At 44.0% G+C, this 21,505-nt stretch overlaps 1 non-coding gene across 1 annotated transcript; it reads left to right on the top strand.

The window, feature by feature from the left end:
- Nucleotides 1-20,941: 20,941 nt before the first annotated feature.
- Nucleotides 20,942-21,054, top strand: LOC120960970 (U6atac minor spliceosomal RNA). Its single transcript, XR_005752674.2, has one exon. It is a non-coding gene; the product is annotated as a U6atac minor spliceosomal RNA (small nuclear RNA).
- Nucleotides 21,055-21,505: the final 451 nt, after the last annotated feature.

Below are 21,505 nucleotides of genomic sequence, written 5' to 3'. Positions count from 1 at the left end.
GTGCAACTGTTTTTGCACTAACGGTACTGGCGTACGTGGCCTTTACTTGTGCAACGTTTGCAAACCGATTTTGCCGGTTCTGCACACAATTCAGACCGTGGTGCACCGGTGCAGCACAGTTGCGGCAAGTTTGTGCCTGACCACGATAGGACACACTTCCTGTAACTTCCCCACAGAGTGTTACGTAGGAGAGGATGGGCTTTAACAGCTTCATCCTCAACACACGCACCAGCGCACCAGCCAACGGTGAATCGGGGGCCCATACGCCCTTGGTGATCGATAGGACTTCACCGTATTGTGCCATCTCGGCAACAATTTCCTCGTCCGGGATTAGATGAGGCAGATCGCGCACGGACACGTCTACCGCCCCATCTACCGTCTCAATATTGATGGGAAAGTGCTTTCCCTCGTGCGTGATGGAGTGCTTTCCTCTGTGTTCCTTGACGATGGCCTCCGCATCCTCCACCCTTTCCATCGTCACAAACACACAGCTCTTTGCACTATTCAGCTGGGCGACTTGCACTTTTTCCGCCGATTCCCAGCCGCTCGCACATGAAATCGACGGTCTCCAAAGGAGACGGTCGCTTTGGCACCAGCGAGAAATCGATGCGGAACGTTTCGTCCGCAAAATGTGATCGCTTATTTGCCATTACGGGGGCTTGCAAAAATAAATCAAAAAACGACTGCACTGCGTTAACGTTGCCTGATCTATTGAGTTTGAGCATAGCTTTGAAGCTATGGAGCTTTCGATTTTTTTCTGTGTTTAGTGTTAAACGAAAATATAAAATTGTTTGGAAATATTTTTTTTTGCAGGTTATCTTTACTACAGCTGCTGCTTGATCCGTGCATCGGTCACAGATCGAATTGATGCCTTTTTGTCCTCGAGCTGAAGCCGAATCGTTTCGTGTTCGAGCTTGAGGTTAGCCATTTTGATCTCGTACTTTTTCATATTTATTTCCCGTTCTTGCTGTTGCACTTCCATAAGCTTTTTCAGTGCCTCTTGCTTATACCTTTTTCGTAGCTCTGTGGTCACTGCATTGGTGGTAGGAGGCCTTTATGCAGCATGGAATGTAGTGGACTCCTTTTCCTCTGTAGCCAGATTATTCAGCGAGGCTTTACCCTTTTGGCTCTTTTGTCTCCCTTTTTGGCTTTCAACAGGCATTCCCGTCATCGCGATGGCTTTCTAAGGGGATTTTAAATGGCCCATCTCCTTAGCTTTGCAGTTTGCGACCTTCATCGCACATAAATTGCATTATGATATTGACATCATAATGACGTCGACACACCCGTAATGGTACCACATTCTGCACTTTTCGCAAGGCACCATATCTTCCACGGTGTTATACCGCTCGCAACCACCACAATCAAACCCATGCTTGGTCATCGCGAACACTTTTTACGGAAAATAACTTGCGTTAGAAAGTTTCGCACGATTTTTGAAATGTTGCTACGGACGTAACTTTCTGTTTATTTTGAGTAGCTTACAAACAGGTTGTGTAAGATTGCGCCCTACACTAGATAACCTTAAACTCGCGATTCGAGTTTCATAGGGAGCAAAAATCAGCACGATACCAAATACACCTGAGAGGGCTGACAAGTGTCAAGTTAGAGCTACCCGCCAAGGACTCTGTACAAGATTTGCCAGCTGGGTGATTTGAAGATGTAGAACAATAAATTCTGACTCCGCAATCTGTGCTGGTAACTGAATTCTGCATGTATTTCTTCGGGTACTTATTACACAGTGCTGTGTTCCGTTAGCGATGTTTACTTTTTGGGGTTTGTACGCTGGCTTAATTTCCCCTGTTTCCGCTAACATACAAATGTTTCCTAGTTATTAGCCAATACACCACTCTTTGACCCCATAGTTTGCATAATTAACTATGTAGATGGCGCTACTGTGAAGTGTGGAATAGTTGTGTTATTGCCTCGAGATGGCGCTGCTCTTGGTTTTACGGCTTACTTCGCGTATACAACAAATTGCCTACATTTTGGCGCATTTAAATCCTAAAAATTCTGCCATCTTAAATTGGAACCAATTTAACCTGGTTTAGGAAACACGTATGATCTATTGGTCTTGTTATTGTTGTGCCCTAACTGTTACTCACTGTAATTACTCTTGAATGAACATCCTATTGAAGATACTCTCGTGGGATACAAATTGAAATCTCTTGCCAATGGACACTTACAAGATAAATTATCTCTTGCCTAATTCAAATTCCCTGTCGATTTTGTATGTCCCATTTTACGATTGTTCGCGCCCAAACGGTTCGCTCCGACAGTGAACCAGTTGCAGCGCGTGTGAAACACGCAACAGAAGAAAGAGAGAGAAGTTCTAGAACTCTTCACGTTAACGGTTTTTTTATTATTCTCGTGCGCGATCGAATTTATTCCCTCACACCCACACATATGAATTCTTGCGATTCTCTCCCATGCGCGAACGGTTAAAAGCGCGAGCCAGCGCTGAGAGAGTTGTTGTTGGTTTAGAACTTTCGAAGCAGACAGACGTGCAAACGGAAAATAAACACAACCAGTCCTGTTTTGGTACTCCGAGTGTATCAATTCCTCGTGTTAGGCAGAAAGAAAATCGGTCTTCCTCCAGGCTGAAGCTAGTGGGCTTCAGCTCCTTTTTCACCGGTTGTTCTCCGCGAGGTGGAGGCCTTACAACCCTCCACTGTTTTCTGCCTTTCCCACGTTGGGGCAGCGCAGTCCCCAACAACGATTACGATATACTTTGCCAAACTCACTGTTAGAACGATGCCAAATCTTTCGTTGCTGCATTTGCCGCCAAGGGTTGAGACGGTTTCTTGGAAATCCTGCTGGGTTGTGTTCTGAAACACCCTTCAGCACATCATCATCAGGAGGTTCATCGGTGATAGCAGCTACGAAACGAGGTTTGAGACGACACACATTTGTCGCCATCAAGGTTGTCGGCACGGTAGATGATCCGAAGACTCGATCTAGATCGGCCTTCGTCAGGTTTACTGCTGCCACCTTGCTGGTAGGCCTCAGATGTTGACACGCGTTGTTACACTCGATGCTCACCTGTCGAGTTTCTGGTTTCTGCTGCACACGATGCTCAATAGTTGGGAACCACTGCATCGTATTGGATCGGGACTCGATGTCTTTACTCGTAGTAGTTTCACGTTCCTCCAACCTCAAATTCGGTTCATCAGTCGTGTCTTCAATCGCCGTCATGCACACTGTTGGATCGGCAAATGTTTCAACGGGTGCATTTCCACTCACTATCCAGCTGAATTTCGATTCTTGAAGAATCGGACGATGCTGACCAAAAGATACACGACGCTCCTTCAAGAACTCGTAGAACATCTCGGCACCAAGAATGATGTCCACACTTCCAGGCTGATTAAACGTCGGATCTGCCAAAATGTATTCAGCCGGGATGTTCCAGTTGCTGATGTTTACCGGCCGAGTTGGTAAATTTGCCGTAGGTTTGGGCAAAATCAGTAAATCGACGAAAAACGTATCGTCGGAGCAGCGGGATTGAATTGTGGCTCGTACAGTACGTCGGACGTTGATGTTTGAGCTGCCACCGATGCCCGATAGAGGAATGTTGACAAGTTTCCTTGGCAACCGTAGTAGTTGGGCCAATCAACCAGACACGAAGTTCGATTGCGAGCCACTATCCAGTAGTGCTCGCGCATGATGCTCAATCCCTTGGTCGTCCATGATGTTGATGATCACTGTAGATAACAGGACAGTGGAGGTAGCCTCTCCATTCACACTCAAGGCAACCTGAGGTGAAAACTGGCTTCCGGTCGGTTGTGATGTAGTTGAACCAGCTTGGGATGACTGCGTGGAGGTAGATGGCACATTTTCCGTCTCTGCCGTATCGTTGCTCAGCTCAATGTGAAGAAGCGTGTTGTTCCATTTCGATGGAACGAGCGAGCTGCGCGGTCTAAGGAACGGGCGAGAAGGGTGGGCTGAGGAAGGAGAGAGAGGTGCGGGGTGAGGAGCGAGCGGAAGGCTGTTCGAGTGGCATCTGGTTTGGCGACAATTGTCTGGAACGGCGGCACCCGCAATTGTTGTTCGATCTCATCGACACCGGCCAGAATTCCGCGAAACCCACCGTAGAATGCAAGCGGGCGGCTTGTGTGGTCGGACGGACCAGAGAAGCGAGGCAAACGAGTTGCTGCTGTTTGCCGGACCACGTTAAGGGGGAACAGAGAGGGAATGAAGAGATAAGGAGAGAGTGAGAGAAGAGAGGAATTATGAAATTTATTTTGTGACCGAGTGGAGTGGGTCAGTCTGATGAAAATCGCGAAGGAGTCAAGTCGCAACCAATAAAAGTTGTGCGTACAGGATTTCCGTGTTCAGTACATTGCGTTAGGGAAATCCGCTGAGATATCACATTGGTCCTTCGAACTTCGGATATTGACCCTTTGTGCTCTGGATATCGGTAAAAATCGCGTCATCATGACTCGAACGCCTCGGACGTCTCGCACTCCAACCGTAAAGCCAGCGCCACAACTCGGTTGGGTGGATGTAATTGTTGCTGTAAGGCCGCATGTACACATGCGTGACCTTGCGTATGGCGAATTGATTTGCATAAGGGACAACATTGTGCAGGCGAAGGAAGAGGGAAAGGCGCTGACCGCGGTACAGTGCAAAGTGTTCGGGAAGAAGGCAGATAGTGCTTTAGAAGAACACAACAAACATTATGGTGAGATCATAAAACATGACGAAAGTGAAGTGCATGACGCCAAGTTTAAGGAGACAGTGAAATTGCATGAGGAGGTGATGATGGAAATAGAAAGTGCATCTGAAGCCCTTGCGGCACAGTCCATTTCACCAAAGGCATTGATACCTGCTCCTAGCGTTTCGTCAGTGATTGTGAATGCTCCGCTTCCTCGGCCAATACCTTCGTTTAGTGGCAAGTATGAGGAGTGGGCGCGGTTTAAAACAATATTCAAAGATATTGTTGACAAAAGTAGTGAAGAATCGCGTATCAAGTTGTATCATCTTGAAAAGGCCTTGAGTGGTGAGGCTGCCAAGGTAATAGATGAGAAAACGATAAACGACGGTAATTATGAACGTGCGTGGCAACTGTTATCCGAACGTTATGATAACAAACGGTGTATGGTAGACTTACATATTAGTGGACTTTTGAATTTGAAAAAAGTGAATGAGGAAAGTTATGTAGGTTTGCGCGGTTTGGTTGAATCGGTTGAAAGTCACGTGGAAAATCTAAAGTATTTAGGTGAAAACTTTACCGGTTTGTCGTGTGCGATGGTGATACATTTGATAGCGAATGCGTTAGATATTGAAACAAAGAAACTATGGGAAGCGAGTGTCCCTAGAAACGAACTTCCGTGTTATGAAAAAACCTTGTGCTTCCTAAGAGTTCCCAAAGAGTGTCGGTTCTAGAAAGGTGCCAAGGAAATGTTGCAGCGGGGCAAAGGGGACGTTTTGTTTCGAAAGGGCCCAGCTCAAGTGGTGTTACGCCTATGAGATCGAATGCAGCTACAACTGTGTGCAGTGTAGTTATGTGTGAATTGTGTAAGGGTGTCCATGAAACGTTCAAGTGCTCTGAGCTGATGCGACTGCATGGAAAGGATCGGGAAAGTTTTATTAGATCGAAGCGTCTTTGCTTAATTTGTCTAAAACCGGGACATTGGCGAAATCGTTGCAAATCGCATTTGAAATGTAATAGGTGCCACGGACCACACAACACGGTATTGCATTGGGACAACGGTTCGGAACCGGTTTCAAGGGAACCCGAACAAGTAAGCGCGAGCCAGCATGTGAACAATACCGATGCGGCGGGAAGTATTGTTCTCTTGCAAACCGTCTTGCTTTACGCGGAATTACCGAACAAAGAGGTGTTGTTGTGTCGTGCGATGTTGGACAGTGGATCGCAAATCAGTTGTGTGACTGAAGCGCTTGCAACGAAATTAGGCGTAAATTTGGTAAACCTGAACGTACCGGTTAAGGGGATTGGCAACGTTGAATCTTCGGTGAAGAAAAAGTGTACTTTTACAGTGAAATCTCGGTGTATTGATTTTGCTATGGACGTGACATGTTTTGTGTATCGTGAAATAACAGGTAGAATACTCTCTGTGTATTTCGATACGTCGAAGTGGAATTTGCCGGATAAATCGATGTTGGCCGATCCATATTTCAACAATCCAAGTTGTGTGGACATTTTATTGGGAATGGATTGTCTTTCGGAAATAATGGTATCTGGTTCAGTGAAATTGGCAAAAACACTTCCCATGATGACGGACACTCATTTCGGATGGGTGATAGGTGGACGTGTTGCGGAAATACACAAAGAGCGTGAGGTGTACACAAATGTGGTGACAAAAGAAAATTTGGAAACAATAGTGCAAAGGTTTTGGGAAGTTGAAGATGTGACAAGTGAGCGTTCCGTGAAGGTGGAAGACGAGATATGTGAAGAACATTTTGTGAAGACACATTATCGTGATTCCAGTGGCAGGTACGTTGTGCAGTTGCCTTTAAGGGAATCGATAAGCCAATTGTGTTGTTCGCGAAGTTTAGCGCTGCGTAGGTTTTATTTGTTGGAAACAAAACTGTTGAAAAATCCATCCTTACGTGAACAATATCAAGCATTTATGAGTGAATATGAGGAGTTAGGGCATTGTAGAGTGGTTGATGAAAGTGAGGACGATGGTTCCGTGAAAAGGTGGTATCTGCCGCATCATGCTGTATTGAACCCGGCCAAGAACACTACCAAGTGCCGTGTGGTGTTCGATGCTTCGGCGAAAGTAAACGGCTTGTCTTTGAACGACGTTATGATGACCGGCCCTAAGGTACAACACGACTTACTTTCCATCAAGCTGCGTTTTAGAATGTCTCGATATGTGGTAAGTGCCGATATATCTAAAATGTTTCGACAGATAAAGGTGGATCCCTGCGACAGCCCGCTACAACGAGTATTCTGGAGAGCTTCACCGAATGAACACCTGCGTGTGCTTGAGCTTACCACGGTGACCTACGGAACAGCAGCAGCACCTTTTCTAGCAACGCGAACGTTGTTGCAGCTAGCGAGAGATGAACGAGAAGGTTTTCCCTTAGCCAGTCGCATTATTGAAGAGAATTTTTATGTCGACGATGGATTGTTTGGGGCAAATGATATCGAGACTGTCCATGCTGCACAAGTGCAACTCATTGAGGTGTTTAGAAAGGCGGGTATGACACTTCATAAATGGTCAGCGAATGATGAAAGGCTTTTGGAATCGATACCATTTGAAGATCGGGATGCTGTAACAAAAATCGGCGATTGTGAAGCTAACGAAATCATCAAAACGTTAGGTTTGATGTGGAATCCGATGAATGATGAATTTATATTTTTGACAAAGGTACCGTCTAAGGGCAGAACACCTACCAAACGAGAGGTTCTGTCTGCCATTGCAAAAATATTTGACCCATTGGGGCTTATTTCTCCAGTGGTTGTGTTGGCAAAGATTTTGATGCAAAAGCTATGGTTAGCAAAGTTGGACTGGGATGATCAAATTTCTGAGCCGTTGATAGAAGAATGGGATAATTTTTTGGAAGCATTGCCAACAGAAAATCAAGTTCGAATTCCTCGACATGTAGTGAGTACAAATGCAGTTTCCTTAGAGATCCATGGATTTGCGGATGCTTCTTTGAAGGCATATGGAGCCTGCGTCTATATAAGATCAATAGAGAGGAATGGTGAAGCGCAATTGAGATTAGTGATCAGCAAATCTCGGGTTGCCCCTTTATCGAACGTGACAATTCCTAGAATGGAACTGCTTGCAGCGTTATTGCTTTGTCGTTTTGTGAAAAAGGTACTGGAAGCATTAAAGGATTTTAATTTCGAAACGATTAACTTGTGGTCGGATAGCCAAATAGTTCTGGCATGGTTGAAAAGGCCGATGGAGCGTCTGAATGTTTTTGTACGAAATCGTGTAGCCGAGATCAACGAGAACCGAGCATTCATTTGGCGTTATGTTCGGACACATCAAAACCCTGCGGATGTTATATCAAGGAGTCAATCGGCGTCGCTACTGGTTTCAAATGAGATGTGGTGGAATGGTCCGGAGTTTCTACGTACTTGTGAGATACCAAATGTTTGCATCGATGAACTAAATGATGATGAAATTCCGGAATTGCGCAACGAGGTTATCTGCAATGTTATCGTACCGCTGAAAGTTCTTCCAATTTTGGAGAAATATGAATCCTTTAGAAAGACACAAAGAATACTTGCTTACATCGTGCGGTTCAAACAAAACACAAAGTGTCGCAAGGGCGAACGCATTAATGATCCAAACCCTACTATTCCCGAATTGCGAGAGTCGATGCGTTGGATAATTAGAGCAATTCAGCATCAGGATCTACCGGAAGTAGTTTCGGCCGTAAAAAATAGCAAACCGTTGCAACGTTATCAAGACCTTAACCTTTTTTTGGATGATGATTTACTGCGGGTAGGAGGTCGTATAAGAAATGCAAATCTGGCTTTTGGAAACAAGCATCAACTTCTTCTTCCAAATCGAAATGTGATTACCCATCGTTTAATTGCAACAATTCATCGTGAAAATTTGCACGTCGGGCCATCTGGAGTGATTGCGATTCTTCGTCAGCAATTTTGGGTTGTCAATGCGCGATCAACGGTTCGAATGGTTCTGCATAAATGCATTTCTTGTTTCCGAAGCAAGCCAACTACTTTGGAACAACAGATGGGTGATCTTCCTAGCTACCGTGTAACAGCTGCTCCTACTTTTCAACGAGTTGGGCTTGACTTTGCTGGGCCAATTATGCTGAAATCCGGTATACGTCGTGTTACGGCAATAAAGGGATACATATGTGTATTCGTGTGTATGGTGACAAAGGCGATCCATTTGGAAGCAGTGGAGGACTTATCAACTGGTACCTTTCTCTCAGCTTTGAGACGATTTGTATCAAGAAGAGGAATACCTGAAGAAATCTTCAGTGATAATGCAACAAATTTTGTCGGAGCAAAAAATGAACTACGAGAGCTGTATGAGATGTTTAGGAAGGAGGCGACAGGCCAAGGCATTTTCCAGTTTTGCCAAGAAAAGGAGATCGTATGGAAAACGATACCACCTGGTGCCCCTCACTTTGGAGGAATCTGGGAGGCAGGGGTCAAGAGTGTTAAGAGTGTACTGAAGAAGATATATAAATCTGCATCTCTAACAATAACTGATTTTAGCACGCTTCTATGCCAAATTGAAGCCATCTTAAACTCAAGGCCATTGTATGCTCACTCAAATGATCCTAACGATTTGGAATGCCTTACTCCAGCTCACTTTACAATTGATCGTCCCTTGATTGGAGTTGCAGAACCATCATATTTAGATATGCCTGAAGGTCGCTTGAATAAATGGCAGAGAATCCAACAACTACGGCAACAATTCTGGAATAGATGGCAAAGGGAGTATTTGTGCGAACTGCAAACTAGATACAAGTGGACCAAATTAAGGACAACGTAAAGGAGGGAGCATTGGTTCTAATAAAGGAGGATAACACGCCCCCGCAATTGTGGAAGCTGGGACGCATTACAAGGGTGTACCCGGGCGAGGACGGATTGATCCGGGTAGCGGATGTGAAGACAAGGAGTGGTGAGTTTAAACGTCCTGTTCATAAATTGGCTCTTCTTCCAGTTATAGATCCGTAGCATCAACCTGGCCGGGAGGATGTTCCATTTCGATGGAACGAGCGAGGTGCGCGGTCTAAGGAACGGGCAAGAAGGGTGGGCTGAGGAAGGAGAGAGAGGTGCGGGGTGAGGAGCGAGCGGAAGGCTGTTCGAGTGGCATCTGGTTTGGCGACAATTGTCTGGAACGGCGGCACCCGCAATTGTTGTTCGATCTCATCGACACCGGCCAGAATTCCGCGAAACCCACCGTAGAATGCAAGCGGGCGGCTTGTGTGGTCGGACGGACCAGAGAAGCGAGGCAAGCGAGTTGCTGCTGTTTGCCGGACCACGTTAAGGGGGAACAGAGAGGGAATGAAGAGATAAAGAGAGAGTGAGAGAAGAGAGGAATTATGAAATTTATTTTGTGACCGAGTGGAGTGGGTCAGTCTGATGAAAATCGCGAAGGAGTTAAGTCGCAACCAATAAAAGTTGTGCGTACAGGATTTTCGTGTTCAGTACATTGCGTTAGGAAAATCCGCTGAGATATCACACGTGTGATGACGTCTGTTGCAATGGCGACATTTCCTTTTAGATTCACACCTCAATGATGAATGTCCGGAACCAAGGCAATTGTAACATAGATGAAGAGTTTGTGCCTTCGCTTGTTTCTCACGTACGGAAAGTGCCAGGAAATCTGGACACTGTGCAATGGTGTGTTGTTCGCCACGACAAAGCTTACAGACTTGTACCGATGATGTGTAAGCTTTAGCACCTGCCACCTTGCCTTTGTCTGGAGCACACTGGTCTAGTACATCACATTGCCTGCACAAAAATTCGAACGTACTCTTCAATTCGGGAAACTGCCCTCGGATCATAGTACGTTCCCACAGCTTCCTTGTTTCTGGATCGAAACACGACGCCAAGATGTGGGTGATGATTAAATCGCTGGTACCATCAATCTTTGTGTGGCCGAAGATTCATCGTCCCCATAGTGGTACATTTGTTCAGCGACGACAGCTTGGGATGCAGATTGTTGTGAAGCTAGTGATGCAGCTTGTGGTGCAGTTGGTGCAGCTAGTGGTGCAGCTTGTGGTGCCGCTGGTGGTGCAGCTTGTGCTTCTTCTTGTGATGCAGGGTCTTCTATACGCTGCGATGTGGATCTAGTTGTCGGCATGATGACTTGTAGATGCTTTTCCTACTGATGTCGTGATGAACACACAAGGCGATGTCTAATACACCGCAAAATTGACGATAGGAGTTGCTCGTTTGTGGATGTCTTCCTCGTTCGGCCAAGGTTTGTGCCATTGTCCAGTACAACGCACTCTCAGGGATGAATTGGCCCACAGTGGATGTCTTCCTCGTTGGGCCAAGGTTTGTGCCGTTGTCCAATACAACGCACTCTCAGGGATGAATTGGCCGACAATGGATGTCTTCCTTGTTGGGCCACGCCGTATGCCGTTGTCCAATACAACGCAGTTTATAGGGATGAGATGGCCGCCAGTGGATGTCTTCCTCGCTGGGCCACGCCGTTGTCCAATACAACGCAGTTTATAGGGATGAGATGGCCGCCAGTGGATGTCTTCCTCGCTGGGCCACGCCGTGTGCCGTTGTCCAATACAACGCAGTTTATAGGGATGAGATGGCCGCCAGTGGATGTCTTCCTCGCTGGGCCACGCCGTGTGCCTTTGTCCAATACAACGCACCTCAAAGGGATGAGTTGGAGTCCAGTGGAAGTTTCCGTCGCTGGCCACGCCGTGTGCCGTTGTCCAATACAACGCACCTTATTGGGATGAGTTGGCGTCCAGTGGAAGTTTCCGTCGCTGGCCACGCCGTGTGCCGTTGTCCAATACAACGCACTCTCAGGGATGAATTGGCCGACAGTGGATATCTTCCTCGTTGGGCCAAGCTTTGTGCCGTTGTCCAATACAACGCAGTTTATAGGGATGAGATGGCCGCCAGTGGATGTCTTCCTCGCTGGGCCACGCCGTGTGCCGTTGTCCAATACAAAGCACCTCAATTCACTGGTTCACTCTTACTTTACCGGACCAAAATGTGTAGGATTGCGCCCTACACTTCTTCTTCTTCTTTGGCTCAACAACCGATGTCGGTCAAGGCCTGCCTGTACTCACTTGTGGGCTTGGCTTTCAATGACTAATTGATTCCCCCCCATAGCAGGATAGTCAGTCCTACATATGGCGGCGCGGTCTATTTAGGGATTGAACCCATGACGGGCATGTTGTTAAGTCGTACGAGTTGACGACTGTACTATGAGACCGGCGCCCTACACTAGATAACCTTAAACTCGCGATTCGAGTTTCATAGGGAGCAAAAATCAGCACGATACCAAATACACCTGAGAGCGCTGACAAGTGTCAAGTAAGAGCTACCCGCCAAGGACTCTGTACAAGATTTGCCAGCTGGGTGATTTGAAGATGTAGAACAATAAATTCTGACTCCGCAATCTGTGCTGGTAACTGAATTCTGCATGTATTTCTTCGGGTACTTATTACACAGTGCTGTGTTCCGTTAGCGATGTTTACTTTTGGGGGTTTGTACGCTGGCTTAATTTCCCCTCTTTCCGTTAACATACAAATGTTTCCTAGTTATTAGCCAATACACCACCCTTTGACCCCATAGTTTGCATAATTAACTATGTAGATGGCGCTACTGTGAAGTGTGGAATAGTTGGGTTATTGCCTCGAGATGGCGCTGCTCTTGGTTTTACGGCTTACTTCGCGTATACAACAAATTGCCTATATTTTGGCGCATTTAAATCCTAAACACAGGTACAGTATCGGACATTAAGATAGGACCCTGGTTTTTTCAACGCACCGTGCACTTGTTTTGCCACGTTACTTGTGTTTGGGTGTGTGTGTGTGTGTGTGTGTGTGTGTGTGTGTGTGTGTGTGTGTGTGTGTGTGTGTGTGTGTGTGTGTGTGTGTGTGTGCATGTGTGTGTGTGTGTGTGTGTGTGTGTGTGTGTGTGTGTGTGTGTGTGTGTGTGTGTGTGTGTGTGTGTGTGTGTGTGTGTGTGTGTGTGTGTGTGTGTGTGTGTGTGTGTGTGTGTGTGTGTGTGTGTGTGTGTGTGTGTGTGTGTGTGTGTGTGTGTGTGTGTGTGTGTGTGTGTGTGTGTGTGTGTGTGTGTGTGTGTGTAGTAGTAGAAAGAGAGTATGCTTTTTCATGTGTATTTGCAAGTTTTCGGGTTTCTGTCTGAAGAAACGTAGCTTGACATGGTTTCATATTGCGTTGAAATTATTCTGATAATGTGTGTTATCACGTGAAACATCGTGCGTTTACACTTGGATAAAAGCTAAAGTTTGCATCGACAGTAGCTCTTGTTCCTCGGACGACAACGCAGGTGTGCTGATTGATGAATGTGCATGCGCAGCGATGCAAAATGGACACGCTCACAATAGCAATGAACTCGGCATTCCCTCACAAGTGTTTCTCCAGTGCACGCCATTGAAAGGCCTTCGTGCATCTTTGCGTTGCACGTTGTGTGCGCATGGGAAACTTTTGTGCGTGCATTGAGCTGGCGCGCAGGTGTTCTTTTCAATGGGCGTTTTGTTTCATGAGCGCGGCCGTATTATGTTCTCGATTTTGAAGGGAAGACGCTTACTCGCTTACTCGTTGATAGTTTTTATCCATGCGATGTTTTCGCTGCTCGACAACGATGTAATTCATCGCGTATAGAAGTAAAACGCAGGCAGAGCACGGGATCAGCCGTGTCCATGTTTTTAACCAGCGCGTTCTTGACGGTCTAAGCGAGCAATGTTAGTAACAATGGGTCGAGGTAAACGTTGTACCGATTCTCAGCGCCATATGATAAAGCGGATGGCGGCTGCTGGCATTAAGCGCAAAACGATCGAGTTCGTAATGGAACGATCGCGCACTTTTGTGGCAAACGCGCTTCGGACAACCGAAACGTGCTTAGACAACCGAAACGCGCTTGGACAACCGAAACGCGCAAGTCAACCGGACGTCTTCAGAAGATCACGGCGAAAGAAGACCGTAAAATTGTTAATAGATCGAAAAAACACTGATCGCGAGGGCAGTGGTCCTGCTTATTACATCAAAAACCTAACCCAAAACACAAAAAAACTACTAACAAAACTATCCGAAACGACCTACTTGTGAAAGAAACACACACACCAATACACATTCAAACATACATACACACACATACACACATGCACACACACACACATGTACACACACACATACACACATATGCACACACACGCAAACACAAACACACAAACCACACATAAACCTGTCCCAACGGGTGCATGCTGCGTTGAAAAAACTAGGGTCCTATCATTCTGTCCGATACTGTACAAACTTTTCTATAACTGTCGCTCGCGTATTTATTTATCGCCGTTCAGTTTAAAAATTAATCTGTCCTTTCTTGCTAAACTTTTGCTCCTGCCGCGATTTTCGATAGCGCCTATGATTCATCAACTGATCAGCCCTGACCTTGCCTTACCCCGCTTAGAGAACTTAGCCAAACTATTACCTAATTTGCCCTATTTATGATCAGCTGCTTGTCACATATCTTGGCGTATCTTTCTATCCTTATCTCTCTCTCTCTCGACAGCACCATCTGGGGTTACCTTTGAAAATTATTCGGGCTGTCCTTGACAGTTTGCTGTTTTGATTTGCTATTTGTATGACTAATCCACACGTGGTCGATATCGTGTCAACAAGTGCCTTCCGTCAATCAGAGCGTGGCCGATTGGGGACTTTAAAATTGTATAGGTATTGTATAGACCAGCGGTTGGCAAACTTTGCGACTAGAAGAGTCAAATTGTAAAAATAATTCGTAGAGTTTCACGTGAGGAGCCAAATTGTTTGACCAAGAGAAAAAATGTGCGAAATTTCTTTGAAATATATTCGGGGCGACTATAGGCTTCGAACGACGAGATCCGTTCACCGCGGTTGTCAGAAGGCGCTCAATTGGCGCTCAATTTTAAAATAACGTACCATTGAGAGACCGTAAGAAGCGCGTGAAAGAATGAGTTCTACTTGCCGGGGTCGAACGTTCCCGTTTGTATGGGGAGAAATCCGCGACGTTTTGCGCCGCGGATTTGGAACGAATGTTGTTTTCAATGTAACGTTTTGCTTTAAATTTTGCTTTAAATGATTGAAGTGAATTGAACTTAGAGGTCTGTAACATTTTGAAAATGTTTTGTGATCAATTTCCAATGAAATAAATTTTCATAAGTTTTGAAAATGTATATAAAAAACAAAAAATGTATCGAAATAAAAATATACATACAAATATCAATATATATCAAATCAACAAATATCAACAAATATATATATATATATATATATATATATATATATATATATATATATATATATATGTATATGTATATGTATATATATATATATATATATATATATATATATATATATATATATATATATATATATATATATATATATATATATATATATATATATATATAAATATACATATACATATATATATATATATATATATATATATATATATATATATATATATATATATATATATATATATATATATATATATATATATATATATATATATATATATATATATATATATATATATATATATATATATATATATATATATTTCAAGAAAGTGAGTTGCCTTATAATTGATAACAAATCATTCAATAATGATGTATCGAATGAAATCCAATACCGACGGCAAAAAAAATTCAAAACATAACTATCCTTAAATCGTAGATATAAACGTCTTTAAATGCTTGACAGTTGTATCTCATGATTCTCATTCTCTCATGAGCGTCGAACGGATTTCGTCGATCGAAGCCGGTACTCGCCCCGATTAACTGTTTTGAGCTGCCATCTCCATACCAAAGAGCCGCATGCGAGCCGGACTTTGTCGATAACTGGTATATACGAATAATTGGGCATTTGTTGGCTATACATTTTAGCAGGTATTCATTATCAGTTTGCCTGTGAGGCGTCGAACACTTATACACTAACACGACACGTTCGAACGCGTTTGATGTAGTTTTTATTTGCTCTAATAAGCTTCCAAAAGTCCTGGTCGTTATTTTTTTATGCATCTCATTCGCTCGTTTACTTTACCGAACTGAATGGTGCGATTCTCGTTCATTTTACACATGTCTTCTGTTTTGCTATTTTTATGCTCCTTTTGTTTATTTTCTACTAAACGGAATCGTTAAGGAATAGTTTTAACCTGAATTTTTTAGGCAATAAGTTCCCATTTAGGGGTCGTAAAATTGTTTAGGTAAGTTCTAAATCGTGGCAATAATTCTGTAATAGTTAATTTAAGCTTGAAATTCATTTGATTTTTTTATGATGAATTCAGACGTTTCATTTTCATCCGACGATTCTGGAACCATACTTTAACTTGTCTTTCGTTTAACATAAGCGAGACTGCAATTTCGTAACGACGCAGTCTTGTTAAGTAATGCGAATGTGCATATTCACTTTCTAATGCATTGATCTGTAAAACAGGGAAATAATATGTAAATATGTAATCATTTGTCCTCATATATGCATAGATAAACTGTGTTATTTTCTACAGCCGCACCTCTTATTTTCATGTTTTTGATACATGTTCAAAACAAATCGGTCAGTATGGGAGGTTTGGTTGTGGTTATAAAAAAATTTCTTCGTCGCATTTAAAAAGAAACACATGCAATACATGCAATTATTATGGCCATGCGCGAAATATCACATGCACTGTACATGCTGCAAACAAGCTAGAAAGAAAAGCTGCAAAAAGGTTGATAACTACTGGGTCAGAAACTCACGAAATAAAGAAGCTTCGCGTATACACCCACGCAACGACTCACGCATACGTTCCCATCCCCCCCCTTCCCTTCTTTATTAACGAACTGAATTCTTTACACTCCTCTTCTAGACATCCTTTCCAATAGATTTATTTTTTATATCACCATTCTCTCATCGACGGTGTGTTGATGTGACGATATGTGTCGTCGGGAAATTCGACGGGTATTTAAGACGGGACTTCAAGTGCCGCGTTATATGAATTCGTACGACGGGGCTGCTTACCGCTCAGCTTTGTGTGTGACGTTCAGTTATTCTCTTGAGAACGAATGATGGAGGAGAGAAAGAGCAAGAACGACATGTGCTACGACACTTTTTACAATGAAACAAGAGAGTGTTAATAATTGCACGAGAAATTGTCGATCTCTTCGCTCTCTTGCCATGCGCTACGTGGTCACTCGAAAAACTGTAACATCAGGCCGACAATCAAAGTGTTAAACCGAAGTGTTTGCTGGATTACGTTTCTGAGATATTACGGATAAACAGTGTAAAAAGTATGTGAAGGTGCCTTGAAAGTGTAATTTTTCGTTAAATGAGACGCGACATTCTACTAAATGACCGGAGTTACATCGGAATACGCTGGAATAGTTTGTCAAAAAAGCAAAAGAAATGCAGGAGGAAGCACAAAAAGATCGAGAACTGATTGCCAAGATGATGCAGCTGCAGCGTGACCAGCCCAATGCATATCAAGAACGGCAAACGCGAAAGCAGCAGGAACAGCAACTACAACACCAACCATCACAGCCATCGTCGCAACAAAAAAGCAGCACCACCTGGTAGAAGACAACGAAGTGAACGCAGGAGCATAAACGTCGGCGGGGATAGTTGAGGATCTCTTAATTGAGGTGGTTCAACGAGGGTCGGGTCGCTAGCCAGAAATTCTGGCGGCTGCAGCAACATTAGCAGCAACAGCAATAGCAGACATCCTCGACCGTGGGTGAATAACTATCGGTTGATGCTCATCAGCCGCTACAGCAAAATAATCAGTGGCAGCTGAGACGCAAGCAGCTCAACAAGGAGCAGAATCATCCAGCTCGAAATCATCCGGATAAAATTTTCGTGGAGCCGGCAGCTGGAGTGACATATTTTATCCTGTACTACAAAGTTTGGTTGAATCTGAACCTGGTGTATGAGAATAGCCATATTCGTCACGAAAATCGTACGACGAACGATCACTTACGTCTCCAGCTGAAACAAGGTGCCGATGTCTTCTTGGGCAAAATACAAGAGGCTGTCGGCGTGAGCGACACTACCCGTGTCGTAACAGATATGGGGGAAATCATCATACCAAACATTGACGTGTTGGCTATGGAGGCAGATATCCCCAAGACACTTCAAATTGCCTTGGAAAAAGATTCAACGCTGGCTTTAATTAATGTCTGGGGGCAGCGTGATGGCTCACCACGTGCGCATATGAAACTGCCTCGTAGTGACGCCTACCATCTCATTGACAACCGGCTTCTAATCGGCTCCTCCGGGGGGTGAGCGAAGCACCGAAACCGTCTGCCAAGTCTCGTCGATGTTTTTGATGCCTTGAAAGCGCCCACATGGTCCGGGACGGTCAGCGGATGGATGGATCTAGTCTGTGCACACTTTTTTTTATAATAATTCATTTGACTCATCGCTTCACTCACTGTATTTTGTCGAGTGCACCGAGCTGCAGAAAACCGGGGCCCCGGTTACAGTACATTCAATGTTCTAAGAAATCTACCAATACTTTTACCAAAATCGCAAGCGAGGAACGCTGCGACACGCGCCCACAGCTCAAATTAATACAATTTCACCATAGTTGGCCCAAAGCATTGGGAAGAGCGAGAAACTGTTTTTTTTTGCTGGTGTGGATGGCCGGTGCACGAGACACCGAAAATACACAGAGACACTTGCTGCGAAAATCAAATGCACAGAACGTTGCGTTAACCCGTAAACCACCGAAAACCCGTGACACAGCCACAAGCATACTACTTACCCTGACAAAAATGTAAATGTAACCCGTTACAGGTGCATCTACATACAGCCATAAACAGCCATAATGCGAAGAACAATCTCCATTGCCTCGGCAATTTGAAGACCCTGCCGATTGAGGGGCTCTTTCCATTTGGTGTAGTCAATCCAATAAACCCAAATTCCCCCCCCCCCCCCCCCCCCCCCCCCCAGGGCCCTAAATATTATGTTGTCTCATTAATATTTTACTATCAAAAGCAGTACACATTTTCCGTTTTCAACAATGTTTTTACCTATGTCGAAAACAATATTCATTGTAACAGTGAATTTGGATGCATCAGTTAGTCAATTCCTAAGAATGAGGGAATGGTTATCCTTTGGGAATTACATCCACGTCGGGCAAGTTGTTAAGTTATACGAGTTGAGACTGTACAACGCCAGTACTAGAACTCGAGACGCTGCAGCATCGCAATTGCAAGATCCAGCGGATGTTTGTTACGGAATTGCTGGACAACCGTGTTGACTCGTCAGCGCTATTCTAGAGCCTGATATTTTAATCCTCATCGCGATCGCTCTTCGCCAAATCGATGTTTGGCGTAGAGCAATGGTCGGCAAAGTCCGACGCGTCACAGAATTAAATCTGGCCCGCTTATAAATTCGACATGGTTTCAAAGACGAAAATATTCGTATAAAAATCATTGAATATTTCTGCAATACGGCCGATGACCTTTTTTTCTGAATAAGAAAAACTGATTTTTTTTTAGTATGACGTTTCACAGCGTATTACACGTCCATATTTTACTATCGTAACAAGGAGCGATCGACTAATCAATATGTTCAATATCAATGGTGTTCAGGAGTTTTCAGGAGCTGATAATTTTAGGACACTTGTTTGGTTCTTGGCAGGACATTCAGATGAAATATGTACCCACTAGTGAAGTGAGCTTGACTTTCAGTTACTTATTGTTATCATAGCAGGATAGTCAGTCCTACGCGGTCTATTCGGTGGGGGGGGGGGGGGGTGCCCATGACGGGCATGTTGTTAAGTCGTAAGAGTTGACGACTGTACCACCAGTCCGGCCCACTACACTTAATGAATTAATATTTCACAATAGAAGCAACAAGCATCGAATCATCGGTCTTTAACAAATGCAGAGAGTGTTAAGTTGTTTCCGTAGGGTTGACATTATACTGTACGGTACACTAACGGAATTTCCAATTGTCCAGTAGTGCACTTTAATTGGCTATAAGAATAGCGCTATTCCACGGGTCGATAAACGGTGTTCAATACATTATTGCGGAAGGCTAAACTTGTCGTGCACCCTAAGTTTTTAGCTGCACAAAGAAGATCATAAGTAAACATTCAAATGTGTTTATTGAATGCGCAATGAAACAGCTTAGCACCAAACACCTAGCAAATCATTAATCACCACAATCCAGTCAAAATAACTCAGCAATACTAATAACATCCGTATGGCAAAAGAGAAGCAATTCATTGATTGCATTTACTGCTAGTACTGGATTGTCTCTTCAAAATTTTGGCGATTGGCTTCTCACTTCATCACAAATCTCTATCCTTTTCTGGCTTCAAAGCGATGGTGTTGTACCGTTATCTCTGATTGAGAGAATATGGCTTGCGCTGTTATCAATCACATAGACAGAATGTATGTGTGTATCCATACAGAAACCAGCAAAAGAAAAGAGAACAACGTTCTATACCGGACCGAAAAGAACGCCGAGAGAAACAGGTTCAGATTTCACCTGCTTCCTTTGTACGTACCAAATCGGCCCATCGTATGAAAGAGAGCCGATGATCGAGCGTTCCCGAGCCGGATCGAAAGGAACGCTAAGAGAAACAGGTTCAAAATGATCCTGGATGCTTTGTTTGGAGCATATCGGCCCATCAAATCAAAGAGCAACTCTCTCCGTCGAGCGTTCTTGGCCGGATCGCAAATAGCACTGAGAGCAACCAGTCCAGCACAGACTGCAGAGAACACTGAGAGTAGCCGCTTCACATAGGATCGATAAGAACGTTGATAGCAGTCGGTTCAGGTCGGATCCCAACGAACGGTGGGAGACACAGGTTCAGCTTGAACCTGGTTGGGTTAAAAATAAGGATCGCGGTCCGGATTCTTGCATATTGGAATGGATCGCACCTGGCAGGTTCAGAACGCAACGCGCATCACTACTTCTTACACAATTCCTGAACGATTTATGCCTTGTGGGATTGAGCTGTTTCAAGAACTGTTTTTTTTCATAAAAAGTCTTTTAGCGTAAGACTTGAAATGGCTTTTGATAAAGAAAAACAATTGCAATTTCCCTTTTGTCGATATCGCTCCCCAAACCAACTCAAATAATGATTTTTTTTATATTGTTAGACTGCTTGATCATAAGTCTTTCGGTCATAATTAGCCATTTACTGAACGTCTGATAACGATGGATAAGAGGAGGGCTATATATAAAAAACGCATTATTGAGGTCATCCCAGAATTCATCTATCTTGGGTCCAAGGTCAACAACGACAATGGCATGGTAGCTGAGATGCGCGCAAGGTTGCTTTCTGGTGTCATTTGAAAGGAGAGCAAGTTAGCACTCCCCTTGACAAGGATGGAACACATCCCTTTAGATCAGTGGGCACCCAGAGAAAACCTTATCTCGGCCATTTTTTTTTTTTTTCAGTTGTAGTAATACCCTCGCGGCTGATCCGACTGGTAGTTTCTTTGTGTACGGGGGAGTTTTCACCGGATTAATTTGCACATGCTATAAGCTTTATTGTCGTAACCGGTGGTAATGAAGGTTTCTCCCTAGGTCAAAAGGAAAAAAAATGCTTTCTACCAATCGGTCATCCTACAGCCTTAAAAATCAGTTAACCTCAAAGAAACTGTCGCGACGGACGAGGCTAGGACTAAATAGTACCTTGATAGTACCGGTACACATGGACATATGTTTATGTTTATGTTTATGTTTATTTGTTTATCGATGGACAATAATGCCCTCTCGAACCACTCTAGCAATGTTTTACAATGAGTGTTTTACAATGGATTACAATAACATAGAACATAAAAATGTGCACTATGGAACCAAATTTAACACAGAAACACGATCATTAAACTCAGTTGGCGAAATC

This window comes from Anopheles coluzzii, chromosome X, assembly GCF_943734685.1.
Source record: "Anopheles coluzzii chromosome X, AcolN3, whole genome shotgun sequence".
Classification (NCBI taxonomy): domain Eukaryota; kingdom Metazoa; phylum Arthropoda; class Insecta; order Diptera; family Culicidae; genus Anopheles; species Anopheles coluzzii.
Note: the sequence above shows the minus strand (reverse complement) of the source record. Positions and strands in the feature narration are given on the sequence as shown.